This window comes from Anas acuta, chromosome 3 (assembly GCF_963932015.1).
Source record: "Anas acuta chromosome 3, bAnaAcu1.1, whole genome shotgun sequence".
Classification (NCBI taxonomy): domain Eukaryota; kingdom Metazoa; phylum Chordata; class Aves; order Anseriformes; family Anatidae; genus Anas; species Anas acuta.
In genome coordinates, this window is record NC_088981.1 from 114,512,056 (window position 1) to 114,534,894 (window position 22,839).

Sequence of the window (22,839 nt, forward strand, 5' to 3'; positions counted from 1 at the left end):
CCACCTTTCTGTCCAAAATAATTCACCTTTGATAAAACATGTTGTTCTGCAAATATCATTTTGTTTCTTCTGTTGCTACTAAAGTTTTTCCCCTTATGTTTCCCTTCAAGACATTTCTGTTTTCCTTTAGGTATATTTAAAGCTCAGAAAGATTTTTCTCTTCTTCTGACCAGCAATGCCACTGGGTGAAGCTTTAGACAAACCACTCTGCATGGCTCAGTGCTAAGGGCAGCACTCAGCAGAGTTTTTGCCAACACAGTTCCAACCTCCAGCTCTCTGGCCGAGGAATGATAAAACTGCCACCACCACCCAACAGCAGAACAGCAATTTCATCGGATGCCAGACCCCAAAAATGAATGTGGCTGTGCCATGCACCGCTCTGAGCTGTGGATATAATGAGTTTTGAATGGGAAGTCCCGGACACAATAAATCTGTGCCATATGTGACCATTTCCTGTGTCAGTTCCTTTCTCATAACCAGTGGAGGCTTCGCCCTCCCCCTCGCTTTCCCTTTCATGACCCCACACCAGGGCTCTGAAATCTTTCAGGGCTGCTTATGGGCCTCGGGCCTTTCCACAGCAGTTGCATAAATAAATGAGTTTGACAGCAAACATCGTAACGGTTAGCAGTAATGTGCACTCCACACAAGTGCCTGCACTACTCGCTGGAGAAATGGGAGAGGAAAGAGGTCGTTTTGTTACTGCAAACAAAAGTATGTTCTCTGACAAGTGGTGAAAGAATTAGTCAAATAAACTTGAACTCTATTAAGACCATTGCTGCCAGGTTTTGTTATGGACTGGAAGGTTCTCAGCTTCTTTTTTGCAGTTACTGCAAAGACAAATCATCCTTTTCTTCTGCAAAAATAAAGTCAGGGCATAAAATGAACTACCTCAAAATAAAATTTTCAGAGAACTCAATTTTACTATTATTATTATCATTTCTTCCCAATGAGAACAGTTCTTTGGTCCTGGGAACCAATTCTAAAAGAAACCGAATGATTTTCCATTAGAAATGAGCCAGAGGAAAACAACAAATACCTGTAGATATTGGAAATATTCAGGGTAGAAATAAGGTTAAAATGACAATTACTATTTAAGACATAGGTGACAGAAAGGACAGAACAGAACTCAGCATTTGCCCTAATATTGTCTTCCTATTTATTTTTGTTCATTAACAAACCAAACATTTTGATTAAATGCTGAAATTATACCCATTTTTCAGCTTCATCTGAGAAATGATCATGTTTTTAGACTGTATATTTTTTCTCTAAAACAATTTTTTTGAAAAACCTTTTTTCCTCAGATATGTTGTTGAAACAAAAATATTTCAAATAATCCAAGTTCAGATCAAAAAGGTTGCAGACATTTTAATTAGTATACCAAAGTAGTATAAGCAGCTTATAGAAACTTCATAAAAATAATCAGGAAATAAGGAAGGTTGTTTTCCTATGTCCAATGTGGAGAGAACAAAAAAATAATACCCATATTAACATTTTAAACAGAGATTTTGTTCAGAAATTTTAAAAAACATGTTTTTGGTTAAAAAATAAAAATAATAATAATTAAAAAAAAAAAAAAAAAAAAAAAAGCAAGGCCTTGAAATCAAATCGTTAGGATTCAGTCAAACTATTACAATTGGTGAGTTTTTTATCAAGTTATATTAATTTCTTTCAGGAGCAGTGTAAGTATAAATACTGTTGGATCAAATGGATGAGTGAGGTGACTTCTTGAGTTCTCTTCCCATCCTGCCCGATGTCTCCAGTATCTTTTTATCAGCAACCTTGTCTCTGCTTTTTTTTTTTTTTTTTTTTAATAAAGAAAAGCCATTATATAATATTATACCATGACACATTTATGAGAATGGACCGTAATGGGAGGCAAATATTTTAAGCCTTAGAAGTTGAAATGAAGCTGAAAATGTAGCACAGAATCTGAACACCTATAAAAACATCTGAAGAGCTAAAATTTGAGATACAAAGGCTAGAGTCATTATTAAAGCATGTGGAATGGGATTCATCACATTAATTTTATCTGCCTAAATGTTAAACATGTAGTTTAAGCTAAAATTGTCTAGCCTAGCAGCTCATCTAGACAATAATCATGAGAGAGAAAGACTTTTAGATGGTCATTAATTCCCTCTTTCCCTGGGATGGATTGCGTCACTTCTTGAGATACCTGCCTCTGTTTCTATATGGGAAACCTAGGTAGCTAGCTCAGACTGAAGGTCTGTCTTTTGGACAGCTGAAGTTAGGAGAAATGAATCTACCTCCTAATGATGCAGCTGAAGAAGCTTCCAGAATAGCAAGAATAATAAGTGTTGGAATTCACCAAGTATTTTGAAATAAGTGGGAAATTGTAGCTCTGTACACACCTCTAAAGTAACCTCTCTCCAGTTATGAACAAGAGGAAAGATGGAAAGAAGGAAGATGAAGCCACTATGATGTTAATCTAGAAAATAATAAAGCTCCCCTATCCCTGAATGAGATCTTCAGCACAACACACTGCAAATATATTGTTGAGAAAGACCCTGAAAAAGATCAAACTCTACATTTGTCTTTTGCTGCAAGAGTTCATCCACTGAGTACAGATATCTGCACCTCTCAGTAGCCCTGGTTAACCTGGTGAAGGGTCACACTGCAGACCACAGCTTGTTCTGCTCCTCAGCAGCAGAGCTTGTGTAGGAAATGGGGTGGGCACTGAGAAAAATGCCTCAGAAAGCACAGAAATAGAAATATATATATATTATAAAAGAGACATTCCAACAAATATGGTGAGAGCCTATAAAATTAATTCCTAACGTCTGGAACCAACATGAGGGCTGGCCTGGAAGGAGACTAGTTTCAAACACCACTTCCAAGAAAATTAAATGAGTCTGTAGGCGTAGTCCTAAAGCACCATGACTGCATTGAACCCCAGGAAAAATAGGTCAGAAGAGATTTCTGGATGTCATTTAGTTTAAACTCTCACTCAAAGCAAGGCTAACCACAAAGTTAGATCAGGCTTCAGAGGGCTTTATCACAAATCACAGTATATCTACTTTTAGGCTTTTATATATTCACTAGGACAAATTTCCCAGTTTGGAGGATGTCCAGAGAAACCACCAGGGTTGAAAATGACTCAGACAAGATCAGTGATCCTAATGAAGTTTTCATACAACATAACACACATGCAAGATGGTTTGAAGAAGCTTTTGAGGCTTACTTTTGCAAATAGCTCTTTTACTCCTGGGTGCTTGTTTTAGGCAGTCCAAGGCCTATTCTCTGTCCTGTCAAAGTCCTCTGGACAGCTCCAAAAGAGAAAGAACAGCTTCAAAGCTGGAGCAGAACTTGTACTTTACCAGATTGTGTTCTTCGTCTTTAATATAAAAGTGAATTAACTCAGTCCTGGCTGCATGGTGTAGGGAGAAAAAGAATAACTACACTGGCTTGAAGTCCAGAGTGTCCTGCATTGAATATTAGGCATCCCTTCTTTTGCATTTTATTCCAGACTTTCTAGTGAGCTGCTTGAAATTTCAGACAGCCCTCGGAGTTATTTTGGCCAGGGAGTATATTTAAAACTCATTGTGCCTAATGTTGTCTTTCTACAATTGAGAAGTAATCAGGAAAGACGTGAAAATAAATAGACAAGTGAGAGGCAAAATGAAATATGAAGTGGCTAGAAAGGAGCCTGCTCTCTAATGTATTTTTTCAGCTTATTATTGTAAAAGCCCAGAGCAAAAGAATAGCTTTGAAGAGTCTTTTGTTAATAGTGGCAAGGTTGTCTTTTTATTTTTCTTAACTTTTTATTTATTAGCCATGCTGCACAGGGTACTTCCATAACTGATGGTTGGGTTTCAAGTTACAGGGACTTGTTTAGTCTGAAAACATCCCAGCCTGTGATGGGAAACTGCAAAAAGAAGTAATGGCCTGTTGTCTCCTGCTTGAAGGGACTAAAACTGAAGCCCATTTGTTCTCTACTTCTCCCTGTGATTTCTGCTGGTTGAGCTTGCAAAGGTTTGGATGTCTCTGTTTGGATGGTTAAAGTGCATTCCCAGCAGGCCACTTCCTCAGGTGGTCTATCTGATGACAGCTTGATGCTTAGGCCAATATAAAACAGCTGAGGTTTTGACCCTGTCTGAGAATAAAATTATAAAGCTGCATTCCTACATGGGGCAAGGATTTCATCCCGCAGATTGATGTAATAAAAAAGTTTTTGAGTGTTCTTAGCTGATGTTCAAGCTCTAAAATGTGACAGTCAATGACATTTTTTGAGACTGTTAGCACTGGGATGCTATGCATTTATTCATCGTTGCTCTGAATATGTGCTTAAGCATACAAATATTCCATTGCTACAAAATTTCATTCAATGCAGTCATGTGGGAACACACTAGCTGCGCACAGAAAACCAGACAGGTGCATTAAGCACATTTGTTTCTTTGAGACTTTTTAGTGCTTTATCGCTGGTGAACAAAAGAGGTCTGAAGCAGAGTTAAGATAGGCAGAGCAATATCGGATTGCCCAAGGCTGCTTAGCTCAGGCATCCTGCTGGCATTTACAGGATGCTCTTCATGCATAATAGCCTATATTACCTAGCTTTTTATGACAAGAATTGCCAATATGGACAGTTTAGGGTCTGCTTTTTTTGGTATAATACCAGCATTACCAGACAGCAAGGTGAGATGAGCATTGGCACGATTTTTACTTATTTATTCCATGTCATCCACAATATCAGAATAGTCTCCATTTTCTGGGCATACTAATCAATAAACTTATCGGGCAGGCACCCAAAAGGGTTTTCTGCTCATTTAGGTCATCAGAGAGCAGCTTTCTGTTCCCAGGGTGCCATTAAGAGCCAAGCCAATTTAAAGTGCCTATGTGGCAGGAGTTGCTCAGTTTTCATATGCTTCACCTGTCCCCATTGCAGGGGACACCTGACTGAAGCCTTGTGGGTTGTGCTTCTATCCTGTGAGCATGCAAAACCTCATTCCAGACAGACTACACTAAGTGCAAAGACCAATCCAGGTGGGCTAGTCCAAAATGGGCTAGTCCAAACCAGTTCTAACCTTCTATCTCTGCCCTATCAAAATATCTGGACTACAACCACTTTTTATTTTTTTTTCTTCCTGAAGACCTCCAGAACTCTCTTATGCATAATTTCCCTACGGAAGAGCTTTCAGCAGAGAGATCCCATTTTCCAACCCAATTCTTCCAAACAGGGTGATATATTACATCAAGAACATATGAATTTGCATTTTCTTGCAAGTAATGTTTCCATGAGGTCCAAGAAGGGTTAATTCTGGCAGCAGTGGGGTCTGTAACAGGAATACCCAACCAGAAGGATGTGCTGTAGAAAGGACCCCCATGCTGCCTAGGACATTGAGGGGATGAGGGATGTGGGGGTATCTTGATGTTTTTTTTATTTTTGCTTGTGGTGGCTCAATGGCACAAGCGGTCAGACACAGAGGCCTTGGAAGTCACTATCTGAATTTAATAGAGCTGTCTGAAAGGGGAGGGAGACAGGGAAAAGAAGATCATGGAGATAACAAAGGCAGAGATAGGAAGAGAGGCAAAGAAAGAACATTAGAGATGACTGGTGATGGCTGTTCTCTTTCAGACTCAAGTGGCCAGAAGTAAAATATTTATTGAAGAGGCAGGACAACCAATTCATTATGAAAAGAATAATAATGAAAAATGAATATTTTATGATTAGAACATACACTTCGATGCTTCTATGGAGAAGAAAGTCAAAAGGCAAGGATAATGGCAAGGCACAACAGGGCAACTAACATATCTGCATGATTTCATTACAATTTCGCAGGTATTGGTGTGATTCTTTAAATTCAGTATAGGTATACCTATGGTCTGCAAGCAGAATTAAGTCAGTGCTTGGAAAAATACCTACTTTCAGTGTAACAATAAATTCCACAGATTGGTAACGTGAGAGGGTCAGCTTGCTTCACCATATCAGCAACCTCTCTCCCATTTCTGTTTGGGGAATAAAAGTTATTTGAGGGGTCAGATGGAGGAGGAGGAGCTCATCTTATCCCCACTGATATCAGCAGCCAAATCCTCCACCTAGGGTTGTTTTTTCTTGTTTTGTTTTTTTTTTTTCCCATAAGATTTTGTTTGTTAGAAAAACCAAAAATACACCAGAGGGAAAATAAATGCAGATACATTTTTAATGCATACATTTAATTTTTAGAACATGGTGGGCACTTCAGTGCCGGGTACTAGAACTGCGAGGGGGGATTTATCTAATCAGCCCTCTGTGGCCCCGCTTCATTGACATAATGTGGTCCTGCCAATTAAAGCACTGGAATAACAGCTCTGCATTTTCCTTCTCTTTCTTGCTAAAATTATTGATGTGCTTTGTACAATGTGTAATTGCCATTATTGTATATATGCCTAGAGCATGTGCAGAGCTGAAATTGAAATAAATAAGCAAACAAAAATCAAGCGATAGAAAGTCTCTGATGGTATGGTGGGGGGTGGGACGAGGCTTCACAAGCTGAAAATAGGATTTGATACTGCTGTGACTGGGTTTGATAGAGTGAGATTTGATAAGGCTAGAATAAAAGGATGTTGTGATCCTTGGGTCTGACCTCTCTCTCTATATAGCACAGATCCCCAGCAAACAACCAGATTCTTTTAGCTTCTTCAGTCTGAGCCTCTGCATCCAGAGACTTTGAGGTAACAGTCCTCAATTTACACCACCTGCAGATCTTGCCCACTATAACACATTCTCGTTTGCTCCCTCCCTTCCTCTCTTTCACACACACACACACAGTAGATTTGTTCTTTACATTTAATTTATGCAAGGGAGGCACAGAATACATTTCAGTAATGCCAATTAGATACGCACTAATTTCTTCTCTGTGAAATAGCAGTAAGTAATTAATCAGAATTTTGATCACAACTCAGTTGGCAATTCTAATTGCACTTGCCATTTCCACAGCAAATATGGAATCATTATCTTTTTCGCCTAGTCCTCTCTTCCTAATCATCCAGGGTGCTAGAAGCAAAACATTTCCAAGAACTAGATATTGTCTCTATCAACTAGCAGATTTAATACCTTTGGACTGAGGGTTAGTGGGTTCAGTCCATGGCTGTGTTTTTATTTCAAGCTTCATTGTAATTTTAAAGTGAATAGCTAGTGGCAGGCCGGCTGCTTGCCTGGGGGTGGGGGGATTCTGCCTCATAAAATTATGAGAAAGGATGAAAGCAAGTGGCTCACGCCATTCAAAGCCTTCTGGGAGAGCACAAGAGACACCTGACCTTTGCACAAGCGTCCAGCAGGCATCTAGGGGACATATGGATGTTGATCAGATCTGTATCACCAGAGCCTTCAATGCATCTGCAAAGCACCACAACCACATTTTAACTCCAGGTGATCATCTAAGTACAGAACAGGATGCTCAGGGGAGATTGGTACCCTGCATTTAATGGTAACAGTGTTTACATCATCATTTAGTGATCGTTTTGCTGACTGGTGTAAATCAACCCTGCTGGACTGGAACAAGAATGATTTAAGATTGTTTGCCTAAAAGTGTTATGGCTGGGGGGCTACGGAGACAGGACACCTCTTTGCCATGCTCCAAAAAAGCTGACACCGAGACTGTTATCAGATGGCTTAGAGGGAAAAGAGAGCAGAAAGAGAAAAGAAGCTTTACCATTTAGGAACTGAGCCTTACAGGGAACCAGTGGTGTACCTATACCAACACAGGTCCAGCTCTCAAATGCAGCCTGCTCTTTTACTTTCTCCCACTGCTTGGAGGAAAGGTTTCCTAGGGCCTGATGGCAACAGTTTGGTTTAATAGTCAGAGTCTTCATTTTGCTCAGTTTCAGATGTCTCATATTTCCCTGGTAATCCCAATTTTTTATTTTTTTTTTGTCCAAGTCAACTAACCTGAAGAATAACATCTTCAGGTGCTAAGTTTTGATGCAGCGATGTTGTGCAGAGCAGTATCACCATAATCCCTACTGTTCTTATGACAACTATCCCACTCCAGGAAGCTCAGGAGCATTGGAGGCACTGGTAGAGTTAAAAATGAGATGGCCACCAGCTGTTTTTTCCTAATCAACTATGCTTAAATCTACAGAGTCAGAAATGACTGTGCTGCCTGCCTAAACATATCAAAGAGAACCTAAAAAGTCAGAAAAGAGTTAAAAAATATATTTTGAAAAATTGAACACACAAGCTGCAACAATGTTCCTTTCAACTGGCCATAATCATAGTTGTTTAGTCATCTTGGAGTGAAGCATAAGAAGGGGAAGGGAAAGAAAGGGAAGGGGAGAGGGAAGGGAAAGGAAGGGAGAGGGAGGGGGGAGAAGAAAAATAATAAAGAAGATGAAAAGAGAGGGAAGGGAAGGGAAGGGAAGGGAAGGGAAGGGAAGGGAAGGGAAGGGAAGGAAGGAAGGGAAGGGAAGGAAGGGAAGGGAAGGGAAGGGAAGGGAAGGGAAGGGAAGGGAAGGGAAGGGAAGGGAAGGGAAGGGAAGGGAAGGGAAGGGAAGGGAAGGGAAGGGAAGGGAAGGGAAGGGAAGGGAAGGGAAGGAAGGAAACAAGGAAAGGAAAGGAAAGGAAAGGAAAGGAAAGGAAAGGAAAGGAAAGGAAAGGAAAGGAAAGGAAAGGAAAGGAAAGGAAAGGAAAGGGAAAGGAAAGGAAAGGAAAGGAAAGGAAAGGAAAGGAAAGGAAAGGAAAGGAAAGGAAAGGAAAGGAAAGGAAAGGAAAGGAAAGGAAAGAAAGGAAAGGAAAGGAAAGGAAAGGAAAGGAAAGGAAAGGAAAGGAAAGGAAAGGAAAGGAAAGGAAAGGAAAGGAAAGGAAAGGAAAGGAAAGGAAAGGAAAGGAAAGGAAGAAAGTCAAAAGAAGCTCTTGGAATCTGAGTATCTTTGAAGACTGAGTAAGCCGATGCAGCACTGATTTATGAAGACAACAGATCACGTCTCAAATCAGCTACAGGAGCCAAAAGAAAAATAAGAGCTTTAAAACCAGAGGCTGTGGAATACAATCAGACTAGTGCAAAAACATTGACTTCAACATAGATATATAAGTAATGGATGGTCCTGAAGAAACATTCTGGCTACATCTTCACTAGTAAATTAAATGTGCCCAGGAGTATTCCCAGACACTGCGGCCAACAGACATGGTCTGGCTGCATCCATCTATTAAAGCCTCTCAGCTTTCAAAAAAGGATGGATTCATCCAACATACCAATTGGGAATGTTCCTTGGCACACATTAGCTCCCAACCTGCACCCAGGAATCATTTGGGAGAGTGTTAATTGGCCCAGGACAAAAGCATGCCAGGGGCTGTTCTACCCATCTCACAGAGCAGAGGACTGAGTTTTGATATTGGTGGCCTGGCACCACTTTGATTATTTTAGCATGGGCATAGCCTCTATCCATATTAGTGTCTGCTTTCAGAAAGTACTGCTGTGACCACAGATTTACCTGCAGAATTTAGCAGCGAGCACAGGCCATGTCAGTTAGAGAGGTAGATTGGACTGAAGGAATTGCACAGGGAAACCTGCAGCCAGTATTAATTTTGAGCCCCTTAGAGAACTGCTTACACACAGAGACAAAGACCAAGCAGATATTGTTTGAAATATCTGGTCTTCTCCGGGCATTGTTGGAGGTTGCTGAATTTTTTCACACTTGGGTTTTTTTAATTTGTCGCATACTTGTTGCAAACAAGCTATTACTGTTCACTCGGCAGTTTACAAGGATGAGGCTGATGTTTCCTTCTACTATAAAATTATTTTAAGTGGAGAAAAACGGTTTGAGGTGATTATTAAAACAGTTAGTAGTAAGGCAGGAAACAACTCCAGTCTAGTCACCTTTTATTATTTCCCTTCTCTACTCAGTGTCTTTCTTGGCTGATGAAGCCGAACCCAACTCTGGTCTTTATTAAGAATCATAATCTTTGAGTTCAGTGAGGTTACAGCTGTTTGTCTCCTGTCTGCTTTGCTGTGCAGTGCACATACTAGTGTTTGGATTTTGTGATGGAAAGCCACCTAGACCAGGCTCATTATCATCATTTTCCAGGTGACTTGGGAGCAATATACATACCCACAACATGAGTGGAAGGCTGAGCTGATGCCTCCTGGTTGGAAAATGGGGACATGAAGGATCATAGCCAGCATCAGGCTGGGTGACTCCAGAATGTGGTGCCATTACAAATAGCACTTTGCCTGGAGGCACATCCAGTTGAATTAGGAAAAAAAAAGAGCCATTAATTAACTTGACTTAAGAGAGGGCTGATGCAGGGCAATGTGACCTTTTCTCTATGTCATATGCCACACGGATTTTAGCCTCCCTCTGATGCATTGTCACCGCCAGTCCTTGTTTTTTAGATCACTGGATTTCAGGATGATGGTGGCCAAAGGGATTGAGTCAGCAAGAGAAAGGAAAGAGATGGCCTCACAGCTTCGGTGATCTGTACACCAAAGAGTAGAATCCTATCATCCATCTACTGTCTGTTACACTGAATGGTAAATATATACATACATACCCTATTCCAGGTATTACAAACACGTGACAAGTCGTGTATATTCAGTCAATATGACTTCAGTGATGGTAGTTTTGGCAATACTTCATAGAGAAATCAAAGAATGGTAGTGGTTTACAAAACGGTGATTAGAATTGTTTAACACTGCTCAACTTTTACATAAAGTGATGACAAGGTAAGGGGCTTCTTGCAGTTTGTACCAGTCAAAATACATTGCTGCAAAAGCCAAGTCTACTTAAAATTTGTCATTAGAATCACAGAATATCTTGAGTTGGAAGGGACACACAAGGATCATCGAGTCCAACTCCTGTCTCCACACAGCACCACCCAAAACCAGACCCTATATCTGAGAGCATTGTCCTAACACTTCTTGAACTCCAGCATCTCGGTGCTGTGACCACTGCCCTGGGGAGCCTGTCCCAGTGCCCGACCACCTCTAGGTGCAGAACCTTTCCCTCAACCCCAGCCTGACCCTGCCCTGTCCCAGCTCCATGCTGTCCCCTCGGGTCCTGTCACTGTCCCCAGAGAGCAGAGCTCAGCGCCTGCCCCTCTGCTCCCCTCATGAGGGAGCTGCAGGCCGCCATGAGGCCTCCCCTCGGCCTGCTCTGCTCTGGGCTGAACAAACCAAGGCACCTCAGCCGCTCCTCACATGCCTTCCCCTGCACACCCTTCACCACCTTCATAGCCCTTTGTAAAGATACTAGGTGAATAAAATAAAGACCTGCAGCAAGGATCCCTGGAGTCAGACAGTCAGTCTGCTGGTCTCTGTGTGGTTGGGAATGAGTTGAAAACTAGGGCTTCTGAGGCTTCTTGACATGAAAAGTTGTCTCATTTTGGAGTGCAGTTATACCCATATTCTAACAAAACATGTAATTTCAGCCTTGTAAAACAGCAGGAAGGACAGTGCTGAGTCCAAAAGCACGTGTAGGCCATTAATATAAAGCTTGTAACAATAAGCTGGCACGTTAGTTCTTCAAAAGCACAAATAAGTTTTTATTTTTAGTATTTGATGAGTTCTGTTATGGTTAAATGTTTGACTTGAAGCTTAGGGTATTTTTCACTTTTTTTTTTCATTCCTTTTCATTCTTCCTTTTTTTTTTAATTTATTTTTTTCTTTTATTTAAAAAAAAAAAATAGGCTTTTTCCTAGGTTTCTTGTGAAAATGAGCACACATCACTTCTACTTATGTCTTTATGTATCCTCACAATTTTTTAGTTCATTCACCATCTTCACTTAGAGTGGTCAGAAAAGATGTCCTAGAAATGTCTTTCTATAGCAAGACCTCCTCCACCCTCTTCTTAAACTGAAGGAGAATCTTCCTTCACAGCTTTCAATTTTTTCAACATCAAAGTCAATCAGTTACAAAACACAAAACCATAGGAAATGACAGCTCCCCAGTGGTCATGCTCACAGGACCAGCTCCTAGTTTGGAAAACTGAAAACTTTCACTTCGATATTCAATTTTGGGATATTTTAACAGAATAAATATTTTAAAATCATCCATTGCTTTCTTCAGATTTCAGATACTACTTGTAGGACTGTTATCTTTGCATTTGCTCAATTATTACTTTCAATTTAAAAATAAATAAATAAATAAATAAAAGGAAACTGAAAAAAAAAAAAAAAGATGAAGAAAAGATGAAAAGATTTTCCTTGAATGAAAGGAAAACACAAGTTTGTGTGTAAAATCAAAATAGATGGGCTTTTCTCTGTGTAAGTGGGAAAGAAATGAAATATTACCTAAGAAGATTGAAAAAAAGATTTCAGAACAAAGAAAAAAATCAAAGCTAAACAACTCTACATTTTTACTGTAGATACAAAACATAGAGGCCACATAATGATTGAGGCAAAGAATCAGAACCACTGATGTATTATCCATATATTTTTACTTTCACATCAGCATATAGATAAGAGATCCCTGACACAGTGGATCTGGTAAGATTTCAATGACAATTCCATGTTATTGGGCAATTTCAGTCAGAAAGGGATGAGCCTCTCTTTTAGATTTCACTGAAAAAATAATCATAGCATCTATTGCAATCCTCAGAAGGCAGTGGTTTTGCATTGCTATATTTTCATTAACCAAGTGGTTTATTACAAAACCAATTCAGAGACTAGCTCTATGGACTATATGGGAAAAAGTCTCAATTTTTATTTCTGAGGGGCTCCTTCTTACCTAACTTACATGTTTCAACATTTAGACATGAGTATCTAAGTCAGAGTTGGACTCCTTCGGTTGAGAGAAATCCAGATCTTCTAAGGGAAATCTAAGGGAAATTTATCCATCTTAGACAAAAATGTTAATGTGAGATTAATGATTATTAGGAAAGACAAAGCTTCCAAATAGAACTTAAATCTTCCTTTGAAACAAACAAACAAATAAATAATAATTAAAAAAAAAAAAAAAAAAAAAAAACAGGAAAGTCCAACACTAAGCATGACAATCTAGATGTATCTATAAGACTTCTTATTGCACCTCAAAGTCTCCCTCAAGACCCAACCTACAGCTCAGTGCAACTATATACTGGCACTTACAGGCTCCAGGCAGAAGGGAAAACCAACTTGCAGTACAGACATGATGCTTTGTGTCTTAGTCTTCCCGAAAGCTTGAATATCTGTTTGCGTACATGGCAAGGCACACCTGGACTGGCTGGCTGTGGGTGACTGCATTGCTGGCGGCTACCTGTGTAGTCTTCATGGGGACAAAAGACGGATTGGTATGGGAGCTCACTAACCCTGAGTTTCTCCATACACTTGGAGAGTGGTGTCAACACACACACTGATTTCAAAAGTGGTTTCATCCTCTGAATTACAGCCTTTTTTGATCACACAGTTAAAAATACAAGAAAAAAAACACTTCTCAAATTCCGTCGAATAACATGGGCAAAGAAAGGCATGTCAGAGTTATACCTACATATAGCTGAGATGGAGCAAAAAAAATCAGAATGGCTTAAAAAACACTTGTTCAGGTCCTTTTAAATCACTGTGGTTTAAAGTATTGAAGGCTGGTTTTGAAACTTCTCTCAATGAAATCTGTGTTTTTATCTCAGTGCAAACACACTCATCTTATTAAACAAACATCATGTGATCAGCAATGGACCTCAGAAAAGCCTCTCACATCTCATTATCCCACAGTTTAGATTAGGGTTTTATAGCTTGACTTCATCATTCAACCACAGGATCAGCTCTGTTCCCTCCTGCCCAGAACTTTGCTGGGCTATTATATTATTTCTGTAATATGAAGAGCAAAGAAAAGGAATATGATATGTTCTTGCAGCAACAAGTTAATTTTGATTTAACTTTCCAGTGTTTGACATTCTGAGCACTAACACTTTGGTTGTTTAAAAAGAAACACCAAGTAAGCAAGCAATAAGCCTTTATTCAAGCAAAAAGACTCCCAAAGATGCTGGCTGCATTGTAGCTTGTAACATAAAGCATTCCCTTGCCGTTCCTATTGGCAAGATAGGGTTATGCCCTTTCATATGCCAAGATAGACCCTATTGGACAAGGAAACATTGGTCTTGCTCTTACACAACTGCAAACACAGAGACTTAGCACTACTGGGGAGTAAGATAATAGGAATTGCACGCTGGACTTTTGCTCTTGCAGTTCAAGCAATCCAGCATAAGTTTGCTCAAATGGTAATAAAAGCCTCTTTTATTTCTCACTTCAAAACTTCTTTTTCTCCTAATCCCTCCATCACACATCCACTAAAATATTCAAGCTCTTGGAGACATATATCTGGCGGCTGGGAGTTGCTTTACAGAGAAAACACTCAGACACAACATGACACCTTCCCCAGACAGACACTGCAAGTCAGAGTCTGAGATTCCCAGAGTAACTGAAGGAATCAGGTGCTTGGTGTCCAACTTCTAATGGTCGTAGAAGATTCGTACATATCTTTCATCAGGGAACATTCATGAAGTGTTTCATTAGCAGACCCACAGACATTCTGACTTCACTTCTAGAGGATCACAAATGGAGCATCTGCACTTGCATGGACAACTTTGAGAAAGGGTCTGAGTTGGCTTTGGGTTAGGGCTGTTGGTTTTTGTTGTTGTTGTTTTGTTTGTTTGTTTGGATTTTTTTGCTAGTTTGTTTTGTGTTTGCTTCCTTGTTTTTCCTTTTTCTTTGTTTGGCTTTTTTTTTTTTTTTTTTCCCCAAAAAGCTCTAGCTTAAGCCTCTCAAAGAAAGGCACCTGAAAAAAGAGAGTTTGCATTTTGAAAGACCTTCAACACATCTGCCTCCCTCTGGAGTTAAGGGAAAGGCAATATTATTTTCCTAAGGCCCCCAAACCGTGAAAATAAAAGCATACAAATTCAACACCCACAAAAACAAGGAATAAGATAATAACCCCAGACAATGAGAAAATTACACGAGTTCACTTTCCATGTCAGTATGCATTTCCCTTTAAGAATTTCCATTTCCCTTTAAGCAATTCTATTATTCACACATAGCATTTCTAATCATTCTTTCAAGTGTTTCTATGTAACTTATCAGGGTTTAATGAATGCCAGAATAAGCACTAGAGGGAAAATCCACATAACTGGACAGTAACCCAAAGGTTTTAACAAGACCTCTACATTTTTCTTTTTTAATATAATCTTTATTCAAGCATTTTCTGCTTTGATCAGAAAGATGGTTTTTTTATTGGTATTATTATTGACTTTTTCCCACCCACCCTCTTCCATAATCCACCATCCCATAACTTGTGAGCCCTCCAGGGTTGCAGTGAAGAGTTATTAGTTACAAAGGGCTTCTTTGGGAAACATTATCTACAAGTAAAATCAGTCAAAGTAAACAAGTTAGCTTGTATACTGCCTTCTCCTGAATCAGGCCCCACAGTCTACTCACTCTCCAGAAAGAAGTTAAAAAAGAAATGCCCTGCAAACATCCAATGTTGTTCCATCAATATGTATGGGAACAAGAGTGACCTGTTGAGTCTGCCATAATGTGGGGATGGCTGTTTGCTCAAAATAATAATTCCTAAGGATGACCATATGTGCAGAAGTTGTCAATCAGAAAATTAAATTCCAAGATGCCTTGTCACTGGAGGTTAGAATGGCTAAAAGAATGGATGACACAAGATACATCAACCAACAGCTCAGGAACTGGATATATTTGGAGGTCAAACTGTACTTGAATGGCTGATTTGGAAGGCACACCTGTGAGAAAAAAGTCAGTCTTTAAAAACTGTATTCTGAATATTCTTCCCAAAGCAACCACTACCTTCAGCAAGACACTAGAAAAATGCTAAACCTTGGCACTGATTTTTAAGCTGGTCTGTAGGACTTGTCTCCTGTTTCCATGATAATGTTGTGGGCAGCACTGCACTTACACTAAGGGACAGCCCATGAGCCCTGGCCAATTTTGGATTCTTTTCTTCTGAGTGCTGTTCAGGCATACAGAGTCAGATCTGGCCCCAGAGAGCCTCAGGCTTTCCAAGAGCAAGGGACGGTTTTAGTTATGTGTGGTCATTGACTTCCATCAAGCTTCATTCTTATCCCAGACACAGTTTTGAGTGACTGAGGAAGTTTTCTGTTTGGGCCCTAGAGAGGCAAAGAAGAAAGCAGGTTTCTCACAGAGCACAACGGGTCAAGCCAGCCTCCTGAAAGAGCTGGCACATAGAGCTGGAGAAAATAATTTCTTCAAAGCTACCATGGATGTCTTAGGCCAGGGATGTGAACAGTAAGGGACACAGTGTATCATCGTCCTGCAGTGAGAAAATAACTTCCACTGCTACTTCTACTCCTAATAATTTTTAAGACAAAATTGGAGCATTTACAGTCAAAGGGCTGGAAAAGTCCTCCACAAGTGATACAGCTTGCTCCACAGCAGACTTTTCTCTCTGTCTTGCCTCATTCCTGACAAGTCCTGTTATTGCTTTATTCCTCAGCTCCCTCCCCAGCAATGGTAAGATGACCGTGGTACCCATCTGCTGCTGGAGCCACTCTTCAGAGACAGAAGCCCGAAGTTTAAGTAATTCGTCACAAAGTGTAGCAAATCAGTAACAGAGGCCTGTAAACAGCCAAGGATTCTTCTCAGCTATTAGGAAAATTACTTTTACCAATTATCTTTTTTTGACTGAATGTTTAACCAATGGAGCTGAACAATTTACTTCTTTCATATTCATTTATTTTTGGTACAGCCATTGAACCAGTCTGCTGCCTCTGATCAGCTAATGCTACAATCTGCTATCAACCTCATGGGAGGAAGAAAAAGTGTGCTTGCAATATGGGCCTTATAGGGATGAAACAATGTTCAGTCCAGTAACCGTTGTATCCTAGTGAGCATGGGAAGAAAACAATGAGGCAGACTTACTCTAGTTTTGCAATGTGTTTATTAATTTCAGAGAAACCACCGCAGGAACAAAGTTTATTAGTGAGTAGGAGGACATTTCAGGAACAGAGCTGGACTGAAAATAATCAGCTCTCTTTAATTAATTGCATACAGTTTTATTGCATAACTGATGGTTTTAAACCTTGGCCAATTAGTTTGTCAAACACAGAAGTTAAATCCTCTATTGGTCTTTCAAATAAGCTCTATGCCAAAGTTTTAATTCAACTTGCCTTATCCAAACAACCAGAAAACAGGGGCTCTTGAAACTGAAATTAATTTGCAGTTACCGGAACTGTAAAAAAGAATACCAAATACAACTTAAAAGAAGAAAATAAAATAAATAAATAATAATAATTATATTAAAAAAGACACCAAAGTCCCGAGTACTGCCAATATCAGACTCAAGTCCATGACCACCCTTTATAGGCTAGATTACAGTTGCAAGGTCACTCCATTTTGACAGCTAGTTTTCTAAGACAGGTTGAGGTACTGTTGCCAACCCAGCATGTTTTCAACACAAAAGAGGAATCTGTTTGAAAAGAAAAGCTGCTCTAGTCAGCCTACGACGTTTCAGTGTGATTGCCTCACTGTGTGTCTATTTTTCCGGAAACTGGGAAATGCAGGACAATTTTATAACCATGTATATTTATATATGAATGTAAAAAAATGCATATAAAGTTGTTTATGTTTAAGTTAATAACTATGTTCCTGGCATGATCTTAGACTAAATATTCAGTGTAATTAACTAAGATACATATCTTTATTTTTCAAAGTTTCTTAAACAGAGTGTCAGTGGGTTGACTGTTTTTCCAAAGCACTGTTCTATTTCTCTAAAAATACATTAGGGACATGTTATTTTTAACTAATAATTTTAACTAATAATTATATTAATAGTCATGCCACATACCCTGAACACCCCAAGGTGCTCCCTGTGTCAGCTTGAGTGCTTTGAACTCGGTAAAATTATGACATCTGTATCACAGACATGCTTTAGAAATTGTTATTTTTCATATTTTGGCCAGACAGTAACCTTGTGAAAAGTTGGTTTTGGTTGTAGCAACCTCTTGGTTCAAACCTAGTCCATATTTGCAGATTTATTAGCTGAAATGCCCTACTGAGTGGGCCCTCCTGTCCTGGGTGCCCTTTGGCTTAAACACAGATGGATGATTTCTGCATTTATTGCTTTTGTCTCTGTGTGCATGTCACCCAGACCACATCTGCACAACTAAACCAAATAAATATCGCTAGAAAGTCATCCCATGCACCGGCTCACGATTACCTACCCAGTTAAACCATTAGTACATTTCCCAGAGCGATCTGTCCCTGATGGCTAACAGTCCCTGGCACCATGCTAAGATGTGGCTGGATACAGACAAGAGGTAAAATGCTATGAGGACATGAGCAAAGTAAAGTCATGGGCAAATGTTTCAGTTTAAAAGAGTACATTAGAAAGGCTCTGTTACTCACAAGGGTTCCAGTAACCACCTGTGTTATGAGACTTTTCTTTCTCTTCCAGTTCTTATTCATCCCACATGTACCAGTTTCTCCAGGAGTTAAGGCAGAGCTCTTGCATACAAACACGTGGAACTATGAAGCCCAAAGCCAACTCCAGACTGATCACATTTTGGGCCAAATGAGTCAAAATGGCTACCCTGTTACTATCATCACGTGTAAGACTGTTCCACAACCTAACACCACAAATAGGGGAGTGAGGTAAACTAAGGTCATGCAGGCAAACGTCAAAGTGTTTGCCTGCTATAGTAATGCCATATGGACACTATTCATGGTACGTAATTTCCCCCAGTGTTTCATAGGAGCCCAAAACTAGTTTGGGATCACATCATACCAGATGCTACATAGGCGTGTTTTTAATCTCAGCATTGAAATGTCAAGAGCCATTACAAGCCAATGAGTGGAGGGAAAAAAATAAAAAAATAAAAAATAAAAAAAGGATTAACCTAATTTCACATGATAATCAAATGTTTTCTTCAAAGTTGTAGAAGATTTTAGCAGAGTTCAGCAATGAATTCAGACCTGCTGCATTATTCTGCAGCACGAGCCTGTGTTTCCCCATCACTGTCACCACACTGCTCCCATGCAGATGGTTGAACCTTCTGGTTCCTGTGATGCAATTCTGCCAGCAGTGGTGAAACCTCTAGAATGACATGTTTAAAACTAGGAGGACACTTAAATTGCCATTTACAGATAGACCTGAGATTGTTCTGCCCACTGTTCAATCTGGAAGGACTATGCTCACTTTGAAGTGGAAGCTGTGTAACCACATTAGCATGGAATCATGCCCAGCCTAGTAAGTCCTGTCCTTCTGGGGCTGTGTCACACAGCTTCTGGTGCAGAGCTGGTTTGTGTTCTGCCAGCCTGTACCACTGGCAGAAGACTTGGAAGACTTTATGTCAACATGGCCCAGTTGCGATGGTGCCCAGGAGAAACTGTCGTGCTTTCACATCACGGTCTTCTAGGTGCAAAGCAATAGTTTTCCTGCTTTTCTCATGGCTCTTTCACAGCACTGAAAACTTAAAGATGCTTTATCTGAAACATCCACAAAGGAAATCCTGTGTCTCGGATGAACCTGACTTCCTCAATTTCCTGTTTGCTGCACAGCTGTCTGCATTGGATGGGTTGCAGGGACATTTTTTTGGACATATTTGTCTACCTCAGTTGGAAGCCAGGCTCCTTGAGTTAGACCATAAGGGTCTATAATCTTTAAAAAAAAATTAAAAATCACAGTGAAAACAGAAAGAATGAAAAGAAAACAAACCAATAAAGAATCTATCCTGTCATAACATTTGAGGTTCTGGTATTTGCTGGCCTTGGAGTAGGTTCAAAATAAATGAAGTAAATGTGTATTTCATTAAATGCTAATATTTGGAAGATAAGAGGGAAAAAATGATGAAATGCTTCCAAGCACAGTTGTGAGGACAGTGCCTGTGTGTGTGTATAAACATACACACACAGACATACAACCATACAGTTGTGATTGTCTTTGATGCAGAATACCGCTATGTAGGAAGCATTACAGGGGAAGGGAAAAATGGGACTTGCTTTCCCAGGCCACTGCTCTTCATGTAAGCAGAAAGGCTGTTTGCACCTCTCATTCTCCATCTCTTTTCAGAACTGCACTTGAATCCTTCCACAAGGATCCATTTTTCTGCAACCAAGACCCAATCCTATATAGATGCAGTCAATGAGACATGTTTAGGTGATACATAACAAAAACCTCAGTCCTGCGCAAAGTAAGCTGTGGTGCGTGCCTTACTGATAAGGCTGGTAAATCAAAATATAATCAGCATGTTCCCAGTTGACAGCATACTTGAGATCTCCTCTCCATTTTATCACAGATTTAATCTCTTGGACCCTAACCTACCTGGTTTGTAAGAACAAAACACTTGCCTGTCTCCCAGGGACACAGCATCTTCAACAGCAACAAGGGTCATGAAGTGTCCAGAATTTTTTCATTAATTAGCAGGTGCAATGCAAGGAAACTGGGATTTAAGGCTTCAATTCCTCAGCTATTTTGGAAATGGCTGGAATTTGATGTCTGTGTTTCAAACTGTGCAGCAGAGCAGGGACTAAAATTTTCATAAATGATAGACAAAGCTCAGAGCTTTCACAGTGCTGAATATAATGTATCTCTGTGGTTTATTTTCATAGATAACTCTGTCCAGAGTTTTTCACAGGGACTGTAAATAAAAAACATTTCACTGACCTCAGAGTTGTTTCCCTGCTAACCTTCACTCCTCTACTGCAACCCCATAGGTTCTAGAGTTTAAAGATTTACTTTCTAACACGCACCAAAAAGAGCTTCATTTTAGTTTTTGCAGCTGAACTATTTCTGATCAAACTTACAGACAAAATCTGCCCCAGGCATAAATCTAGCATGGCAAAAGAAAGACATCAAGTGCAACAAATAACATAAAGGGATGAAGTATTAAATATATATATATAAAATAATAGAGCAAAGATAAAAATAAAATAGAAAAGTAGGAGCAATTGAAAAACAGGAATGATGATGGAACATGTTGCAACACTGTCAAACTGTGGCTTGCAAAAAAATGAGTTGGTACCCTTGGATAAAAGCCACTGACTCACTGAGCCATTGTAACCTCCTTTAAGGTAGGCAGCACCTTCCAAGGAACTGATTAAATGCCAGGATCGAGGTTTCAGGTGGGGCTCTATGGCACAAAGGAGACTGGTTGATGGTTGGGAAGGCTGTGGAGGTAAGAGGTTAAGTCCCTGATTTGTGGGCAATGTGCTAAATTGCAGCAGAAAGGGTGAAATAAGTGGTACAGAGTCAGAGATTTGGTTAGGAGACAGGAGGAGTCTGGAGTCCCATGGCACAGAGGAGATGAGGGGTCCTGGTTTGTGGAGGCAGAAAAGCATGGTGGGGCTGGAGATCTTGAATGGGTCAGATGGAATGAAAGAGTAAAGGAAGGAAAAAGCAAAGGAAGGAAAAGCAAAGCGAATAAAGAGCTCAGGCTGTGGGTCCTGGCTTATGACTACTGATGATATGAAGACAAATATTAACTCTGTGCTAGATCCTGAGCTTCATCAGAGCGCCCCCACTTCTGCCCCCTCCAGATCTTTCCTATATTTGTGCAGCATGTAACACACCAGCCAGTGCAGATGTGCTGAATTCAGGGAGACTTTATAAGTACATCGTGTGAAATATGCATTACCAAAATCCTCTCAGCAATAGCCATCTCCAGCACAACACCCTGCCTAAGTGAGGTCTGCAAGTTATGCACAGCATCCTGTCCTTTGGCAACAAGTTGCTCAGTCCCACAAACTCTGCTCAGATAAAATTATCCACTATCTTCAGTGGGAATTTTCTCTTGAGTAAAGCACACAAAAGAAAAAGACGTCAACAGAATATACACATTGAAAAATATAGGTAATTGTAAAAATATTCAGCAGTGCTTTCTGTGAAAATTTGGTACCACTTTCCGCTGACCTTTCAAAGACTGTACTCATCGAAGTATCTCCTTTTTTACTTTTACTGGGGTCTATAAATCAAATGAGCCCTCACCTTCAGAAATATTTTATGTCCGTTAACAAATTTTAATGCAAAAAAAATGAGAAAATATTAGAATCCCGATTTTATAACTCCAGATAGACTGGGATTCTACCAGTTTTTACATCAATATAATCGGGGCTGAATTTATCACGAAGTACAACTATTGAACCGTTCATGTGAATTACAGCTGGCCAAAAACTTATTCTAGAAGTTCATTTCTGTATTGCTATTGAAAAATAAAAACCAGTATTTTTGACTAAACTCACAGACATATACACACAGGGAAAAAAAAAAAAAGGCAGAAGAAAGAGAAAAACAAAAACATTTTGTCTGAAATATTTAGGTATTGAAATAAACTTTTCTTTTTTTTTACATGGAAAAAAATATATTCTTGGGAAACCTACTTTTAGGTAATAGGTAAACAGTTAACAGTTTCAGCTTTTATTCACCAATGTTTTCTGGAAGAAAAGAAGCATTTACGTCCCATCATTAGGATTGTTTGCTAGTTTTCCCCTAATGTTAGAGCTCTCATTAGGAAAGAATATCTTGCTTCTTTTTTGTTTGTTTGTTTGTTTGTTTTTTAGTTGGCTATCATCAGATGAAATCTGAACTGCTTATATGTTTCAGTTTTATATTGTCATTTTTTTGGTAGTTATTCAAAATGCTACAGCAGAGGGGAGTCAGGGGTTAAAGAAACTAGTTTCATGCAAAGTGGAACTCGTACTTTATCACAGAGCTGTGTCTGGATTCCTTGGTATCTACCAATGTACAGAAGATTTCCTTTTTCTAGTTTGTTTTGGGACACAAAATTGGAGTTTTTCTCCAGAGAATATTTCTTGGTAAATGGCAGGGATCCAACCTACCCCCACTTTGGGGAAACAGAGGGGTTTGAGGGGTTCACTGATAGGATTTCTCTTCCAAGATCCTTTTTTTTTTTTTTTTTTTTTTTTTTTGAGGAGGAGTCTTATCATCCTTGAAAACTTATTCA

General features: G+C 39.6%; 1 protein-coding gene across 8 annotated transcripts in view; it reads right to left on the bottom strand.

The window, feature by feature from the left end:
* PKHD1 (PKHD1 ciliary IPT domain containing fibrocystin/polyductin) overlaps nt 1–22,839 on the bottom strand; it is a 252,325-nt gene that overhangs the window by 35,317 nt on the left and 194,169 nt on the right. The gene's annotated exons all lie outside the window — the stretch shown is intronic.